Raw genomic sequence first — 19,940 nt, forward strand, 5'->3', positions numbered from 1 at the left:
TGGTGAAAAAGAATATGAAAATGAATATATGTGTTTTCATGTATGACTGAAGCATTGTGCTGTACACCAGAAATTGACACAACATTGTAAACTGACTACACTTCAATTAAAAAAAGGTAAAAAAAAAAATTAAAAATGTAAATTAAAAAAACCTTCAGTTTCCTAATTCTTCCAAGGCCTTGTATTCATTTTGTATCAATAATGTTGTTTTCTTTTTGTAAAGAGAGGCTCCCAAGGTATATAAATTCAGGCTCTAAAAGACCTGGATCCATCACCCCTGGCCTAGTTGTTTACAACTCTCACTTAAAATGCACAGAGAACGTGTGTGCTAGAAAAGGCTGTTGCCTGTTGGTAATACTTCTGTCCACTGAGAAAGTGTTGTAATGAGTAGTGGTGTAAACTCTAATAATGTTTTTTGGCTAGAATATAAAATTTATTTTAAAACTAGAATAAATAATAATTAAACATGAAAAGGAGATGTTTTAAAATATATTTCAAATGCAATGTCCCCAACATTTCTTTTAAAATAGAAACTTGGAATAGACAATGTCTAATTTAATACAGTCTACTGGGTGAGCTCCACATAGCAGTGTCCTTTTTCTCTAATAAAATCCACTGTCTTACTCGCAATCGCCTTCAGTTGACATCTATGCATCCAACAACCTAAGATTATTTTTATGATATTAAAATTGTGTTTATTTTAAAAAAATTTTTAAATTTATTTTTGGAGGAGGTACTGGGGATTGAACCCATGACCTCGTGCATGCTAAGCATGCACTCTACCACTGAGCTATACTCTCCCCCAAAATTTTCTTTATTTTTAAGTGGACTTTAATATGTACATCTGAGAAACTGTTGATAAATACAGATTTCTTTCATAATTCAGAAAAATACAGTTATAGCCATCTTCTCTGAAGACAAAAACTTAAATCTGGATCTATTCAGTAAGATGATTTTTAAATTAATTCTTTCCATATATTCTTTCGGTGGTATATAAACACAGTTCTCTCTCTTCTCACTAAGCTTTGAGTTTAAAAGATGAGTATTTAACACTTAAGGCAACAATAATAATCATTTCATTTCTTCAGTTCCATTAAGATGACAAAAATGTTATCAAGCAGAATATACATGCCCTTCAGAGTGCTTGCTATTTCTGGCCTAATTTATTTTTTAATTAGAAAGTCTATCAGTTAGTCATATCAATGGAATAATTTCTAGCCCAAGTTAAATACTTATCATTAATCTGATAAATCCAGTAAGTAACCTTGGAAACATTGTCATGTGTATTTATTCCATTTTATTTTAAAATACTCGGAAATGTATTCTAGTCTAGGCAGAAAACATACTTGAGGTTTTAAAACAAAATACACTAACTTTTCCAAATTTAACTCAAATGTTTTTATGTAGTCTCTTAAAATATGTTACATTTTCACCTAAAAAAATGGGTTGACAGCCAGATCTTTGTTTCTAACACCGTTTTCCAACTAAAGAGGAAATGGCTGATTCTACGCCTGGGGTTGGAAATACATAGAATGTGTCCAGAGCATCTTATAGTGCCAGGAAGTAAGGAAGTGCTCAAAACATACACACAGTCACAGAAGCAAGCTGAAAAGATACCACCTGTGCCACAAAGCCTCTTCATTACAGAGCCTGCAGGTTCCCTACGTGACACCAGGAGTGACTAAAGAATCTTTCGCACACATGCACGGCACACATGCACGCTCACACACAATAGCAGCACATCAAAGGAAAAGAGCAACCAACCAAGAGAGCACCCAAGGGCCAAAGCTGAAATGATGCCAGCAACACAGAAGTAGTCTAATATGATAAGCCATCACATAAAATATCTGTCTCCATACTGGTGTAAATATATACATAAATACATGGGGAAGAATAGATAAATCTCCCTTATAGGAGAATCCCCAGTTATTTATGTACATATTCCACCCTCAGGAAGGAGGAATGTAACTCCCTGTTCATGGAATGTGAGCTGAACATAGTGACTTAACTCTAAAAAGAACGTCCTGGAAAGAGAGGGAAGGGGGAGTAACTAACATTACAGCAGAGAAACCTGACACCACCACCTCGGTCAGGTGATCAAAATTAATTTCAAAAATAACTTATGTTGACAGTATGTATCTTTGATACGTTGTGATGAGAATGGCATCTTACCTCTGTGGTGTTCCTCCCCAAGGTAGTTCTTTAATAAATATTTCACAAAAATCTCAAATTCTATTTTAAATAGAGCTGTCACTTTCTATTTCTCTTCTCTTCTACCTCCTCATCTTTATGTAGTTTACAGTTTATTTCACAGCAGCATGTTCAAATTGCAAAAAGATAATCTACATAAATTAGATTAAATAAGATCAAAGATTTGAGATTGATATAATGTTGGGTAGAAAGTAATAGCTTCTGAAAATAGGAATATTGAGTGAAAGAAACGTAAAGGGATGAAAGACAAAGCAAGAAAGAAACAAAATGTCTAAGGTACAGTGTTATTTGTTATTCTATATGCATTATATCATATTATAATTCATAATTAATATATGGTGGTCAAATGGCCCATAATATATACAAAATTACTCAATTCCACTAGACATCATGGAATTGCCAACAATTAAAAAATGTGATACCAGTATTCATCCCCCAGAATAGCAAAACGAAAAAGTCAGACAAAACCAACTCTTGGTAAGGTCATGAAACAACTGTGACTCCCCTATAATGCTACTGGGGAGGGGTAGGTATAAATTGCACCAACCATTTGGAAACCTTATTTTTTTTTTTTTGCCAAAATCTACTAATGGTAAAGATATGCATACCTTATGACTGAGTAATTTCACTCCTAGAAATACACCAATCAGAAAGGTAAACAAGAGTTCACTAAAGGACAAGTTCTAGGGTGTTCATAGCCATACTATTAGTAACCAAAACCTGGAAACCCCCCAAGAGCAGAACAAACAAATACATTGTGGTATATGCATAAGATGGAATATTGTGCAATGATAATTAACTATCACAGTACACAAAATAAAGGTGTATTTTACAAACAAGTTGAAAAGAAGATCCACACACAAAATTATATACCATATGATTCCACTTACAAAAAGTACAAAAGCAGGTGAAACTAATTTATGTTATTAGAAGACATCAGAATAATTAAAATCTATTATCATTTTTGGTGGCCCAGGTGGAGGGGTAGATTAAGAGAATCAGGCTTACAAAGACAAAGTAACAGACCTGATATTCAAACAACTGTTTGCTCATAAAACCTGTGTCCTTAATCATGAAATGTAGTAGGATGTAGGATGAAGGGCAGCTTCTGAGAGCAGGTTTAAGAGTAAATTCAATGTGTGAAAACTCAGGAGCTTTATACTTATAAGGTGTCTTCTTTTCTTTCTTCATGTCTACGATTTAACAACAACAACAACAAAACTGTTGTCAAGCCACCTGGCTTGAGTGACAGTCTTCTGTCTCATCATATGATTACATATACATTCAGATTATTTTTTCCCAACTTCCACTTATTTTTGCACCTCATCGTGAATTTGTTAGGTTAATCAATACAACCCTAGGCATGAAGAGAAAAATTTTACATGAATAAATGTATAATAATGATCATAATTTCAAAATATATTTTTATATTTACTCTGCCAAATCTCTCACTCTATAACTTGTTTCCCACATATACACCACTTACCAATTTAGAATTATCTTTTATGAGGATATAGACAAAAATCAGACATTTTCCAGGTTTTTTTTAGATCTTTAATACATGAGTATAAGTCCCTGTTTGAAAGTTAAAGATCTATTACACATGTCTGTAACCGCAGCCTTTTTAACAAAAACCCCAAGAAACAACATCACAAAGTAATTGACTACAGGGGTAGCACTAAGAAAAGGTGATAAGCATGCTAACAAAACACTTCTATGTTTCAGCTAAATATTGCTCATCAACTTGAATTCTACTTCTTGGACTTAATAACTTAAAGCGTTTCATAGTAATAAATCTAACCAAATACCAAAGAATAAACAAGCACAAAAATTAGAGTGACCACAGGACTTCCTAGGTATACATAGCAGGTTAAGAGTTTATCGGTGAATCTTAGGCAGTCAAACATCAATAATGCTTTACTCCCTGCTTAGCAGGTAACAGACACTGTGCTAAATACTTCATAAACATTATCTTATTTAAATCTTACAAACCTTTGTGATAATCTATTAGGACATTTTTTTGTTAGTGGAAGGAGGTAGATTAAGACAGTAAGACTCACAAAGATAAGTGACAGACTTCTGACCTGGTATTTATATACGTTTTTTGCTTGTAAAAGCTAGGTCCTACTCAGCGAATTTATCCACTGATGATATTCATTTCCTTCAAAAAAGTAGTGGTCATTATGAACAAAACAGAAATGTTTCATGTCTTCGTGAAATTTGAATTCTAATGAGATTACTGTTTTTGGACACCTAATAAGTATGAACCTAAGACTGAACAATAGACTAATGAGTACTGTCTAAATTGAGGTGGTTTTTTCTTTTGATATAAACAAGTAGATATTTACTAGCCTGGAAACATACTTGCCATATCTGTTATTCTTAAATATAGTTATGCTGGTAATCATCAATTAAAAATGAACATTGCCTATTTCTGTGATTGTTGTTTGCTACAATAAACAAAAGAATGTAAAAATCACTTCAAAGCTTACCCTTCAGTTATACCTATCGTGACTATGTTGGCGGACGTTCCTTCAGACACATTCCAATGACTCTACTAATACACTTCCATATTTTTAATGGTGCTACATAGTCCGTTATATTGACACATTTTTTTTTCTTTTTTTGAGGAGGGCAGGGGGTGCTCCTATAAACAAGTCTGCAACATAAACATCGCTGTGAGGTTTTATGCAATCACCTCCCTAGCGCCACGTTTTATTATCCTTAGCGCAGTGCATAGAAAACAGTAGCATCGTAGCTCCAAGAAAAATACAGTAACAACTTCTCACCTCTCTAAGCTGACTACAGACCTCCTAGGGGCCTTGCCCTGGCAGCCTGTGGTTCCCTGCTGGACTGGCCCTGAATGCCCTGCTCAGGAATTCCACAGACAGGTCTCAGCAAATGCAATCACATCAGTTGGCCTGCATGTATCCACTATTACCTGGACCATGCCTGAGAAAAAGCCATCGGTCTTTTTGAGAGCACCTATGGGCAATCCTTTTTAACGGTATATTCAAAAAAACTAACCACATGTTCACATTCCAAACTAGTGGCCTAAAGTCATCTCTTGTTTTACAACCTTTTTTAAACTTAAGGCCAAAGAATTCATCTAACGTATGGGACAGCCTAGTAACAAAGGGGAAAAAAATCTCAGAAAATTGTGGATGAAAGGGGATCTCAGAACTCCCAGAAAAAATATTTTCTCAGAATCCCTACCAAATATCCACTGTGTAGGTAGCTGTGATGATTAACTGACGTGATAAAATTCTTAGCTCCATGTCTGATGTAATGAAATCAATAAATGTTAACTATTACTACTACATTTTCTCAGCTTCTCCATATATTTCCTTTACCTGCTTCCTTTAACTGAAAATTGTGCTCTCAGGAATTTCCCTGGCTGCCTGTGTGTTTTCTTCCCGTAAAGTCTTGTCATTTCGACTGCCAAAAAATACTGTTTATCCATTTCTTAACCAAATTCATCCCAACATCCCAACATTCCAATTCAAACATCAAGTATCTCACATGTGAATTACTCTAATGACTCCTCTCTGGTCTCCCTACATCTACTCGAATTCCCTTTTAATTCTGCTATCTATGGAGAGGCATAATGATGTCTTCAAATGCATGTCTGACCAGGTATATTTATTGCTTAACTCTGCTCAGTGACTTCCCTTTGCTATAGGGTGAAGTACGTATCTTTACCATGGCCCTTCTCTTATCATCTCTCCTTCAGCCATCCTGGCCTTCCATTAGGTCCTCCAGGGCTCCAGGGACCTTCTCTTGACAGCCTAGAAAATGCCATTATCTGTCTCTGGAAACCCCACCTCCCAAATGGATCTCTCTCCCCACCATGCCTTTTATGTTTCAAATTTAAGTGTGGAGGATTTTTTTGGTCCCCATTCCCACCTTCTAATTAGGCCAAGATTCTTGCCATCAATTTTTTCTTCTGTGTTTGTTTTGCCTCGTATCAGATTTCCAGGCTCCCATCTCTGAGTTCCATCAGTGTTAGACCCACATCTCCCTTCCTGCGTGCCTCCCCACCTAGTTCAGTTCAGGGCAAACAGCAAATGCTCAAAACTACCCACCTGAAGAATAAATAAAAGTTGAAAAAGTTAGATATTTGGAAGTCAAAGCAACTTATTTATGTATTGGTATTGTATCAGTTTCTTCAGAATGGTCTATGGTGAAAACAATATTTATATATTTACAAAAGCTGGAATAACTTAATACTAAAACAACCCATCATCTGTTATATAAACGCCTATCATTATTAGCACATAAGAGAAAAGGTAATTTTAAGAAAACTGAACATTTGTCTACTCCAAAATGCTGTATGCTCATTTCAACATAAATGGGATGGGATATTTCTAATGAAAAAGAATACGAAAAGGAATATATGTATGTATATGTATGACTGAAGCATTATGCTGTACACCAGAAATTAGCACATTGTAAACTGACTATACTTCAATTAAAAAAAAAAATCTCTATAACCCACAATAAAATACCTTATGTATTTGTCTGAAGATTAAGGCAAATTAAATATGTACGTATGTGTGTGTGTGTGTGTATATATATGTGTGTGTATATATATAAATGAAGTTGTATCAGATTGCTGGGGTTGCCATAACAAAATATTGTAGACTGAGTAAGTTAAACAAGAGAAATTAATTTTCTCACAGTTCTGGAGGCTGGAAATCCAAGATTAAGGTTTTGGCAAATTGGATTTCTCCTGCGGCCTCTCTCCTTGGCTTGCAGACAGCTGCTTTCTCACTATGTCCTTATGGGACCTTTTCGCTGTGCAGTCAAGTGTCTGGTGTCTCTTCCTCTCCTTTATAAGGACACCAGTTATACTGAATTAGGGCCCCATCCTTATGACCTCATTTAGCCTTAATTATCTTTTTAAAGGTCTTATCTCCAAATATACTCACATCGGTGGTTACAGCTTCAACATATGAAGTTGGGGGAGACACAATTCAGTCTGTAACAGAAGCCCAAATTCTCTTAACTCAGATTATTACCACTAATAGAAAAAAATCCACCTGAGTAGCAAAAGAGTGCTGTTGGTTTACGAGTACGCTATTGACGCCTGTCATGTTTATAAGACCCAGCAGAATTCATTTTTTGTGGTTGTGCAATGATAATGACAAACTCCCCTCATTACTATTGTACCTGGGTTTTTGAGAACATAAATTTATTTTTTCAAGAAACTCAGCAGATCAATGCTGTAAATTATTATTACTGTTCCTATGTGCAGACCACCCCCTAGGGCCAAAGAAACTGTGTGTCATTTTTTTTTTTCTTCCTGTCACCCTCTTTTGACCCTTGGAGCTCAGCTGTCCTCTAGGGTTTACAGTGTGAAAGCTGACAAAGTAACATATGTTAGAGCTAAGTTTAACAGTGTGGCTGCCATTCACTGCCTGTAAAACAAACATTTCTAGTTAAAATTAAAGACACATTTTTATGTAAAATTTTTACAGTGATTTCATATTTTTAAAAATTAAATATATTTCTTTATTAACTGCTGCTTTCACATCTCCTGATAACTAGACTGTACATCACATCAAAATTTAATGGTTATTTATTTACTTAGTGAAATATTACTCTTTAGAATAACAGATTTCTATCCCTACAGCCATATTTTATATTCCCCTAGTGTTTTCCCAGTTGAATTTCCAATCCTCACTCCTAGACATCTTAACCTTAATCATGTTCATTTCCGTTCTGTGCTCTGAATACAAATAGCTCATTTTGCAACACAAGCATATAAATAATTTCATCTTTTTCTTCTTCTTACCAAACAAGTTCTTATTTTGCAAATCCACCTTCCACCTATAACCCTGGTTTAGATTCCTTTTCTACATGATCATTAAGCAGTTGTGAACATATGTATTATGTTTTAGCCTCTGTAACAACACCTCTTCTACGTCTTTAAAGAAAGAAATCTCCCCTAACTTAGGAATAATTATTTTACCATTCTGACGATCATCCCAACTCTAATTCTACGTCTCTTAAAATGCCATTTTTGATTCTTACCTTTGGAGAATAAAGTCTATTTAATCCACTCCTCTAGGTGGAAGAATCTAAATGTCTATTCAAACAACAGTAAAGATTATTTTTATCATTTGTTCCTGTTCTTCACGTTTGCAAAAGCTGGGAGGGAGATGAGGAGGGAGATCCAAAGGCAGTGCCATCTCCAGAGATGTGCGCTCAGTTTGGGAATGTCTTTGTGATGTTGCAAATTTCAGGTAACACATAAGGTGGGTCTGGGAGGCACCAGACCATAGTGCTGGGATGCCCAAATGTTTAATTCTTGAGGATACTCCCACAATAGGAAAAAAAAATGAGTTCCCAGAGATTTATATGTTTAATATGCATTTATAAAGAGCTACATAATAAACTCGATAACATTCAGTAATTTTGAAATAGAATTGTATGCCATTAGACAGTAGCATCTATATACTTTTGACAGTCTGCACATATGTGGAAAGGATATATCACATACTCGGTCAACTGGCTATACCTTCTATGTATCTGGGGTCTTATAACCCCTGCAACAGTGACTGAGTTCTTCTCCTCATTCACTCCTTCAGATTCAAAGGCCACAACTTGGAAACCAGTGGGAGTGATAAGAGATCTGCATTATATGCTCTCCTTTGGCTGTGTAATTTAGGGCAAGTCACTTAGCCTCTTAGGCCACTGGGCTTTGTGAGGCTTCAAATTAAATATGATAATGTGTAAAAAGGACTCTATGCACTGTCGAACAGGACAGAAATGCAAAGTATTGTTACCAGAGAGTAGGTTCTTGTCTCACTCAGTAAAGAATTCAAGAGCATGATACAGGAAGGTGAAAGCAAGTTTATTTAGAGAGATATACATTCCACAGACAGAATGTAGTTCATCTTAGAAGGGAGAGCAGCCCCAGAGCATGGGGTCATCCAGGAAAGTGAGATCGGCCCTAGGGGATATAGATCCCATAGTAAAACGGAAGTAGATTTATCCAAGGAGGTACACACTGCATAGCAGAGTGTGACCCATCTCAGAAGGCAAGAGAGGCCCTGGGGTGTGGGATCGTTAGTTTTTATGGGCTGGGTAATTTCATACACTAACAAGTGGGAGGATTATTCCAACTGTTTTGCGGAAGGGGTGGGGATTTCCAGGAATTGGGCCCCCACCCACTTCTTGGCCTTTTATGGGCAGCCTGGGAACTGTGATGGTGCCTGTGGGTCTGTCATTAGGCATGCTAATATATTACAGTGAGCCTATAATGAGGCTCAAGGTCTACTGGAATTCAAATCTTCCTCCATCTTGGGCCTTGCTGGGTCTAACCAGTTTACGTCCTATCCTCAATGGCTGTGTCATTCTTTTGATGGTTGTCCCCTGCCCGCTTCCCTCCTATCTCAGTATCATTATCTCAAAGGACAAGAGGAAAAAGCCTGGTGAGAACTGCATGAGATATGATGAAGACGGCTACAAGTATTTGGAAGCCTCTTTGGAGAAACACCACTGCAGAAGTTACTTTATGGAGGGCATAACATACATTCTGGCTTCCTCCCCTCCAGCCCAAACTCTCTTCCTGCTGGGAGAGTGACAGCAGAGCAGGCAGCCCCTTTCAACTTATCACAGTCCTTTCTTCCCATATTTAATAATGTGCCATTTTTAATGCCTTCTACGAGGGAGGAAAAAACTCTTTTCCCTCTACTCTTCTCTAAGTTCTTGACTGGGATCCCTGTAACAAAAGACAGATGCATACAAATGTATTTAATGTAAGGTCTGTGTGACATGGGACCCTTCATAAGGAAATGGAGACCTGAACAAATGGGTAGAACTGAATGTTTTGATGCTGGTCTGATGAAGAATAAAAAGTTGTGGGAAGATGGCAGGACAAAGATTATAAGCTGAGTGTAATTAACTGGGGGAACCTTAGCGAAGCCTGTTCCTTAAGATTCCTCTCTGTGTGCTTTAGTCTTCAGAGATAAGGGTGCTCCTTTCCTCTGGGTAGAGGGAGGGCACCTCTCACATGAGGGATTTAAGACTTTCTTCGGGGAAGACCTGCATCTGTCACTTCTCAAATTCCTTCAGCTTGAAATACTTAATGTGCCAAGTACCCTATTTTGAGATAGTATGTCCTGAATTCCATCACTTCCAAGAATTATTCTTATCCTGGTTTTCCACCAAAACTCAGCTCACCTACGTGAAAGCATAGCCCAGTTCTCAATGGTGCAGGAGAGCAAAATTTGCCACCCCAAATGTGTCTCTTTTGCATGAGGATTAATTTAGGCTGGTTATTTTAAGGCCCAGAAGACTCAAGATGAACCTTTGACCTGCCCCTTAACTTCCTAAAAGTATGTAGATAGAAGACCTGTTCCAGGAGAGGAACTATCACCAGAGATCACAATAGTATAATATGAACTAGCCATGGTAGACAGAGAGGAACTAGCAAAGTCTGTTAAAATTCCACTTTGTGTCTCCTTGACTCTGCAGGGCCCAGCAAACATTTGTTCACCAAGCATTTGCTTTTCCATCTCCAAGTGAACTGCCTTCCCCTCCTTTGAAGTCCCAAACTACTTTTGTCTTGAATTAAAGATGGTATTTAAGGTGAGATCTTCAGCCTTTGGGGCAAGTTACTCAGATTGCCTGGGGCTCTTCCAGGTGTATATGCTATTAAACTTTTGTTTGATTTTCTCCTATTAATCTGTCTCATGTCACTTTAACTCCCAGACCAGCCAGATGAACTTAGAAGGGTAGAGGAAAATTTTTTCCTACCTAACAATGGAGTAAACATTTTCTTTGGAGTATTATTGGAAAAGTGAGTGAAAGATTTTAGAATAATTTCCTTTCTTGTTGTAGTCGAGAAATGAATAAAAGGGCAGTTTTCCAATTTACAGAATTATGCCATGCGTTGGAATAAATCTGTAAGGTAAAATAAACACCTCAGTATTAAACTCCTCAGTATTAAAAATAATGCATTCTTGAAATATTCCAAGCTCTTTCTTGAATATATCATGTAAAATATAAAATTTAGGTCACAGTTCTGTGTACTTACTCAAGTATAAACTATTTATAGTGTTAGTTTAAGCAAAATCAGATTATACATCAATGGATATGATTTGTGAAGATGACATGGCTATCTGGTTTTCACTTCAGTAAATATTGAGCCAATTTAATGAAATAACCAACAAAAGTGTCATTTAGTGCCAGTGTGTTCAAGGATGTGTCACGTGAGGTGTGACATGATTTGTCACCTGAGCACTTGTCTACTAACAAGCAGAGTGCAACCAAGTCCATTGAATCTTTTATTGAGAACATTATGAAGCCATCCACCGGTAACGATTTTCAGTCATCACTGATCTAGGCCAGATTTGAACTACTGACCTGGAGGTACAAGATCCCATATCTGGCTTCTCATTACTTGTGGTAAGATTGTTTGCTTGCAAACAGTCTTGCTAAAGAAACTATTTAGAAAAGGGACATATCTTGTTTGAGTTGTCTTCAAAAAAACTTCTCTAATACACTGTTTCAAAATATGTCCATTTCACTAATTTGATCCAGCAATTTGCTTCTATTAGTAACATTCAGAATTCTGAAAGAAAGTATGTTTTATGCAAAGAAGGGATTAGGGGATTGAATCAACCAATCCTGCTGTGAAATATAATCAGTATTTCTTTATGATTGAAATTTTCCTAAAGAATGGTGGAAGAAAGCAATTTACAAAAATATGCATTTCAACCTGGCAGTTTTATAATTTAAAGGCCACCATCCCTTTCCTCAGTTCAGTAAGCTGGAAACCAACTAAAGAAAAAAACAATCTCTCACAAATCTTATGACATTGGCAAACTGAAAAATATCTCAAAAAAAAAAAAAAGATCAGAAAAAAAGGGTATGAGTGGACAGATGAAAAATACATTTATAGCTTCTGCCCACCCAGGCTGTGCCTCCTCCACAGCAGATTCTCATAACTTGGAAGGGGAATATGTGTTACCCTGCAGCAGTGACTAGTTACGTGTAACTTTCAAAGCCAGCTGAAAAGCCGAACACCTTTGAGAAGGGGAATCTCATAAATGCACTATTAACATCATCCTGCTAAATTGTAAAATTCTTTGCCTGTATGTAAAGATCTTTTCTCACACTTCGTAAATTATTTCCTGACCCCGCTTTCCCCTCTCTACAGATACGTTATTGCTTTTCTTATTACTGGCATGACTTTCTGAAAAGCTGTGCAGACACAAACCCCTATCCCATACGTTTCTGTAGTAAGAGCCATTTCTCTCAAATATTCAGATATAGATGGTGTGTTTCTTGTAAAAATGTGTCCCACATAGCATAGTGTAAAAAGGATATCACACTTAGTGACTCTGTTCAAAAGGAAATTCTTCAGAGACATATGCTTGAAACTTTAAGGAGAACCATGATATGGTCCTGGGCAACTGTTATTTAATATTGTTCTGATTCTAGAGCACCCAGGCTCCAGAGGGTTCACATTGTCTGCCTTACAAAAACGCAAAGTTTCAACCTCAGTAGAATTCATACCTGCCATCTTACTCTAAGTCTTTCTCCACTTGTGATCTTTCACATGATGAAATAGATCTAACCTCCGCGGTCACTACAGAGGAAGGAACCCCTGTCACCTTATGAAATGATGTCATCTCTGTATGAACTAAGAATCCTTCCAGCACTGGCCCCAGTTAAGAAGCCATTCTGACACTGTCTGCTCCTCCCCATTTTCATCCTAAGTTTGTGTGAATGGAGCATACTCATCCTTACGGGATGATATGGACCCTCCCTCAAAAACTTGCTTAAAAGTCCAACATTTATGTCCCTAAGCAAATACAGTCTCTGCCCCCAAAGTTTTCAAGAGGAGAATAAAAAGCAAGCAAAAAATCTGCCGCTAACAAAAATTCAACTCTAAAACAATATCAAGAGGAAATGATGGTTCTGTGATCATTGATGAGGAGGAGGGAAAACAAATTGGGTACAAGTGTCACAGTGGAGCTGACCTGGCTGTCAGAAAGAAGTTAAGTAATGCCAACACAGTTCCCCACTGCAGGCTGATATTTGAAAATAGTTTCAACTCAGTTGTATCGAAATTACCGTTGAGAGACCTGACGTGGCTGACGCTACGAACCCTACCCGATGCACAAATGCCTACTTGGTCTTTGCCAAAAGAAGAATCTTTGAACTGGTCTAGAATTCTGCAGTCAGGCTGGGCTTCTGAGGTGGAGGTAAAGCTGAACAAATCCGATACACTGCTTTAAGGAAATGACAGTGACAGCTGACAGGAATAGGGCAGGATGATGTGATCCACTCACACTTTATCCAAGATCTTCCTATCCCACATCAAGGACTTGTGTTTGAATTAAAGAGGTACATTCATGTGGGGAGGAGACAGTAACAGTAAAAAAAAAAGTCATCAATTGTCTTGGTGTCCAAGAGTAATAAGAGATCAATAAAAAATGGCAGATTCCAAAAGAAAAATTCTTAGTGATATTCAAACTGAGTTTTTCTAATATTCCTCTCAATGTCGTCTGTCAAAAAATTTGAACTTGTCCATCAACTTTATTACCTTCCCATCTGGCATCTGTGAGAGTATATAATGTTAGGGTGAACATAAGGATTTTGGTAGCTTTCTTACCACATATCACCTAATAAACCAAAATATCATATATTTTATATAAATATATTAAAAAATACAGGGAATTAGCCCACCCCTTTCCCACTTCTAGTCCTAGCTCTAACATTAAAAAAAAAATGTTTTTTTCCTTCAAGTTCATTATGTTTCCATAAAAGTGTAAATTAAAGACAGAGGAAAGCATTAAGTTTGAATATCCTTGGTCTTAGTCAGGAGGTGATCCAAGCCATTAATGCCATTTAAACACCTTTCCTTTGGTATTCAAGACTGCAGCATGCTGTCTTCAGGCAATGTAATGCTGAAAAACAAGACTTTAATGATAAAATAGAGGAACAAAGACAAGCTACTCTTGTCAGTGTCAGTAGGTAAATAGCACTAATCTGTCTTCATTATTGCTGTGCATGCTGTAATACCAGGTGGGAGGGTGTGTAATATCTTTTACCATTATCCAAGAGCTATGTACCAGGCAGAAACTTACAGGCAGAATTACCCTTGATCAACAAAAGTGTGGCCATCATTTCAGTCTGAAAAGTGCCTTCAGAGAATTCTGACATCTTTCTGTTAAAATGAGAAGACCTCTCACTTACCCTCATTCTCATTATTTCCCTAGATTGTAACATTTGTTAGGTTGAATACTTAGCACAAGCTTCTTCTCAGCTAAAAACTGAGTAAATAAACCCTCCCAAACCATAAAGCACCTTGGTCAGTAGATGTTTTTTCTTTGCACCCTCTTAAAGAGATTAAAATTAATCTAAAAAGAAAGACAAATTGGAAGATTAAAAATATGAGCCCTACAAGCAAAATTAAATCTATCATTTTGCTATTAAATCCTTCCTTGAACAGTTTTGTTTCTGACCTGTATATTCTCTATTCCCCTAAAAGACACTAATTGGCCTTTACTTTTGCAATCTTATACATAACCAAAACTTGCTAAACCCAGTTAATCAAGACTGACTCCATGCAGAATTACTAAATGAATGACGTTTGTCTTGGAGTTCTCTTCTTTCAGCGCCCCTTCTCACTGCTCCATGACATAGTTTTAAATAATTCTGCTAAAAACAGAACAACAGGTCTAAAATGGAGTCACTATGTAAAACCTTATATCATAGAGACTAAATTACAATTTCAGTCTCTCCAGAAATGGAATCTTAAACCAGTCAGTCAAGAATTGCCTGGTCAGTACTTGTGAGGTCATCTGCCTGATAGACCCCTGCCATCCCCTAAAGGAAAGTGACCTTGCCACACCCAATCCACTGTTTGCTGGTAAAACCTCTTTGTTCTCACTCCCTTCTGCCTATGAAAGTCTTTAATTTTGTACAGCTCCTCAGAGCTTTCTAATCTGCTAGATGGGATGCTACCCAATTCACAAATCACTGAATAAAGCCAAGAAGATCTTTAACATTTACTCAGTTAAGTTTTTTTAACAACTCATCATCAAAACTGATCAGTATATCCAAGCCCCACATCTCACCTCTACCATCACCAGGTACTCTTCTTCTGTTCCCTCGGCTAGTAAGTAGACTCATTAGTTATTGAGTTATTAAAGTAAGAAATATGGAGTCATCCTTAATTCAACATCCATTCAACATTTATACGTTATCGATTCTACCTTCTAAATATTTCTTGAATTTGACAATTTTACTCCATTCCCATAAGTACTTTCCTGATTAAGTTCCCCAGTAACTCATGTCTCCCTCAATCTTTTCTCTACCAGGTAACCCTTGACCTGGTTAAATAAATAAAATCTGATCATCTTACTTTTCTGTTTAAACTCATCAGTGGATCCTCACATACTCAGAATACAAATCAGATTCTTTCATGGTGCTTACAAGACCCATTGTGATCTGGACCCTGCCTACATCTTCAGTCTCATTTTTTCAGCTCTTAGTTCTTTGTTATTTCCAAACCTATTCAGTGACTAGACATATTTAGCAGTTAACAAAATTATAAATACACACAGCAAATCTTTTCTCCTATAAGGAGTCAGTGTAATTTTAATATATGTTATACAAAGAGGTTGAGAGATAAAGTTGGACTAGTAGATTGTAATTCATTCATAGAGATATAAATGACACACTAAGGAATATGAACTTAATTCTGAAGGAAGTAAAAAGCTTCAGTTTTTGAGCCAAGGAGAAACCTGATCACTGCTTTAGTTTAGGAAAAGAAAGCTTAGAGCAATAGGTAGATTTAATTGGGTGTAGTGTGTAAGACTGGACCAGGAAACCAGTGAAGAAACTATTAAATTGGATTAGAAGAAAAGTGATTAGATCTTCCAATATAGCAGTGACTGAGAGAATGAGAAGGAAGGAATCAAAGTGAGAGTTATTATGAAGGAAAGTTAGTAGTTCTTAGCAAGTATTTGGCTGTGGGAGGCAATAGAGAGTTAAAGATGACAGAGGATTTGAGCATAATGACTAGGAAGAAGATAGTATGATTAATACTCCAGACATACTGGAGAAGGAGAACACAGTATGTCCAGCTTCAGCCATATTGGATTTGGAGTATATTGTGATATGCCATTCAAGTAATGCTCACAGTAGGAAACTAAAAATATCAGACTAAGTCTTCTGTATGTTAAGACAAAGATTTGCATCTGACTTTTTTTTTTGAAACACGTATTTCCTGTTGCTAGTAAAGAAAAAAAATAACATAGCATGGATATTTACAATTCTGTAAGGGGATATTCGAATCATAGTTGGTGAAGCACAAGGCAAGAGGGGCTACATCACTTACAGAACCCAGTGCAAAATGAAAATATGGGGTCCCTGGTTTCAAGATGGCAGCAGCAGAACGTTAAACCAAACCCAGGGCTCATCTTAGCAATGAGCCCTGTGCAATTGCATTGACTTCACACCTATGGAGCCAGTGCTTGTATAAGGATGGAGTGTTCTACCTCTCTTACTGTCATGGTTACTAGAAGAGGTTTCAAGAGTCCATCTGTGTCCTCTTATGCATCTCAGAATCCACTTATAATTTTAATGGAGCACAATCAGCTTTACTCATTTGTATGCCTTGATAGAATCATAATTAGTCCTAATGTATCTTCTTTGATAGGACTCCTGACACATTTACTATCTGTCAACAAAAATAAAAATATTAGAAAAAAATAAGAAAGTTGAGAGAAGTAGAATTGTTTAAAAAGTTTTGGTCTATTCCTCTCTGTTATTATGTTAGATAGTTGATTCTAAGACTAAAAGCTTATCCAAAATTGGACAAAATATTGAGACATGAATCGGCATTGGAAAACAATTTGGGAGGACTCACACTGTTAATCTAAAGTGAACTTCTTGATGTTTTATTCACTTTTCAAACAAACATTGTCTACTACAAGTTATATGTTAGGCACTGTTCTAAACCCTTTATAAATATTAACTGATTGTTCTTTAAACAAACTATGAGGTAGGTCTGTTATTCCCATGTCACAGATGAGGAAATTGAGACACAGAGTGGTCTTTAATTTTAATTCCTGCAATTATTCACATTTGAAATATAATAATTGTCAATTCTGACTTCACATGTCTTTTTGGGGAGGTGGAATGGGATCTTACTGACTGCTTGATTTTTTGCCACACACCTCCCCCTAGCCTTATGCCTAATGCACCAAAAAGTTAAGGAACTCTTATATTATTACCCAGTATTTTGAGCTATGCTGTAATACCTTTAAACCAGATATTAGTACAGCTTGTATTTTTCAAGAGATTGGAAGTATTTGGGGGAGTGAGGATTATGGACGAAAAGTCACTGACTGGGAGGAGATTTGTGTTGGTGAGCAGTCAAGCCCCTAGAGGATAGTCTGATATTATTTTTTGCAGAATTCAACTCAACACACATGTATAATTTTCTAACATGTATAGAGGAGGAACAGTAACTTAATATCAACACAAATTCACTCTTTACCTATTTTCAAATTTTTCTACAACTAAGGTGATCATAAAATCTATCTTTCAAACATGGAACATTTTATGTAAGTAAAAGGAAGCAATACTAAAAATTATGCTGGGATAGTAGGTATACTAGGACTGGCCCAAGCAAACTAGGGTGTATGACCACCCAATTTATAACCAATCCAATCTACCCTAGCTTTACCTTAATCAATTGTTCATAACTCAAATGCAAAACATAGGGTATCTTATTAAACTCTCTCATTCAAAGCTGATAACATTAGCTAATTGGCCCAGGTGCAGTCCTATGCATTTTGATTCATTTTCTGTGACTTGACCACATACATGCATAGACAGTTTTCAGCTCACCCACTCTCACTTCTCAGATAGGTAAGCAGGAAATGAAAGTTCAAAAAAGTGAAACTTCCACTTTATCATGCTTATACCAATTCTGAAAGACATGAGAGGGAGTAAGGAGAGGGAGGGAGAGAGGAGAAAGGAAGAGGAAGAAGAGAGATGTCAACTAGATGCCTGGGCAGATGAGAAAGCTGACACCAAATTGTGGCATTAGTACCTGTGAATGCCTGCTTCAGTGATTCTATAAACATACCCAGATTTGATGAGGCTCAGACTTATTAAGAACAACTAATAAATTTTAAATAAATACCCATATATCAACCAAATGTCAATGTATACCCTAGAATTCTGATATTTATGTATTTAACATTTATGTTTTCAACTACTTGTATGAGACCCAAGAATCTATTATATATGTTCATTTGTGATTATGTGAGTCACCAATTTTATTTATAATCTGAGTATTGGGGTACCACTTATCTAGCAAGTGAGCTCAGTGGACTATGGTCACCACATTCACACCTTGAAACTGGCTCTACTCTTCTTCACTCATTATCTTGCATTTTACAGGGGAAATTATATGCTATGATAGTATCCAATGATTTGATGGCCCAGTATTCTCTATAATGAAAAATTTTCCTTTTCCAAGAATCAGTTAATTGTGGTTAAAAGGGAATGTGCATAAACATCCCCTTCTAGTACAGTTGGTTATTTAAACCCAGAAGTATAAGTCATAAGACTGTTTAGAAAAACTGAAATTTGGAGAGGGAAAATTGGATTTTCTCACAGGGTAGCATGAAGCTATGTGAATTGATGAATTGTCCTCCACTCTAGGAATTTTTCTAACTCAAGAACTTTGGCCCTTTGAATCAGAACACTGCTTCCCCTGCACAGTATTAGATAAACACTGAGAATTCATTCTCTGCAGTGTTCTTTTTCTCTTTGAATGCCCACAAGCACCATTATGTCAAGTCAAGCAAGGTACGACACGATTGACTAGCCTGCAATTTTCCTTTACATCAATCACATTTCAGACATGTCTACTTGAGGCTACACCCTGGTCACCTTGATCAGGCACAGGCATATCCCAGATCCCTGCCATCAACCCATTTATAAATCATCTCTCAGGGTATGGGCTGCTAACTTCAGCTCCCCCAGCTTCTTTTTACTATAAGTTGCTTGACTGTTTTCCTGTTCTGGGCTCAAAGTGAGACTTTATTCCCAAATTCTGAGGCCTCCTTTAATAGTCACTACGTTCCAAACGCAGTTTTAGGAAAAGGTTATTTCAGTAGCTAGACAATTATTCTGTCTTTGAATAATTTAAACTCTTCTTAGAAAATCAATTCAATAGCCAAGAAAATTGAGACTAGCATGAATAAAGAGAGGCAAAGAAAATGGCATGATAGATGTTTTACCTATACAACACAGGAAGCTTCAAGGCTTTGTTTTTTTTTTAAAGTTTGTGTGTGATATTTTTTGCAGGGTTTTATTTATGAAACCAGAAACTGGTGTCACTATGTACTTTAGCTACTTTAGTTATCTATTACTTTGTAACTAACCACCTCAAAACTAAGTGGCTTAAAACAATGTTTTCGGTTTTGGGGGTTTTTTCCTTCATAATTCTGTGTTTGGCTGGGCTAACCTACGTGGTTGTTCTTTCCATGAGTTATTGACTAGAGTTTTTCATGTGACTGCCTTCATTTAGGCATGTGGTAGCACAGCTGGGGCTGGATGTCCAAGAGGCCTCATTTCCGTAGCTGGCAGTTGACCCTGGAAATCTTTTAGGGGACTTCTATTACTATGAGAAGCGTTTTGCATCCTACTTTTTGCCTCGGGATGAAATTCTGATGTCAGGAGCC

General features: G+C 36.8%; 1 long non-coding RNA gene across 7 annotated transcripts in view; it reads right to left on the bottom strand.

Annotated features, from left to right (window-relative positions):
• LOC105073195 (uncharacterized) overlaps positions 1 to 19,940 on the bottom strand; it is a 731,725-nt gene that overhangs the window by 334,957 nt on the left and 376,828 nt on the right. The window lies entirely within an intron of this gene.

Source organism: Camelus bactrianus, chromosome 1 (assembly GCF_048773025.1).
Source record: "Camelus bactrianus isolate YW-2024 breed Bactrian camel chromosome 1, ASM4877302v1, whole genome shotgun sequence".
Classification (NCBI taxonomy): domain Eukaryota; kingdom Metazoa; phylum Chordata; class Mammalia; order Artiodactyla; family Camelidae; genus Camelus; species Camelus bactrianus.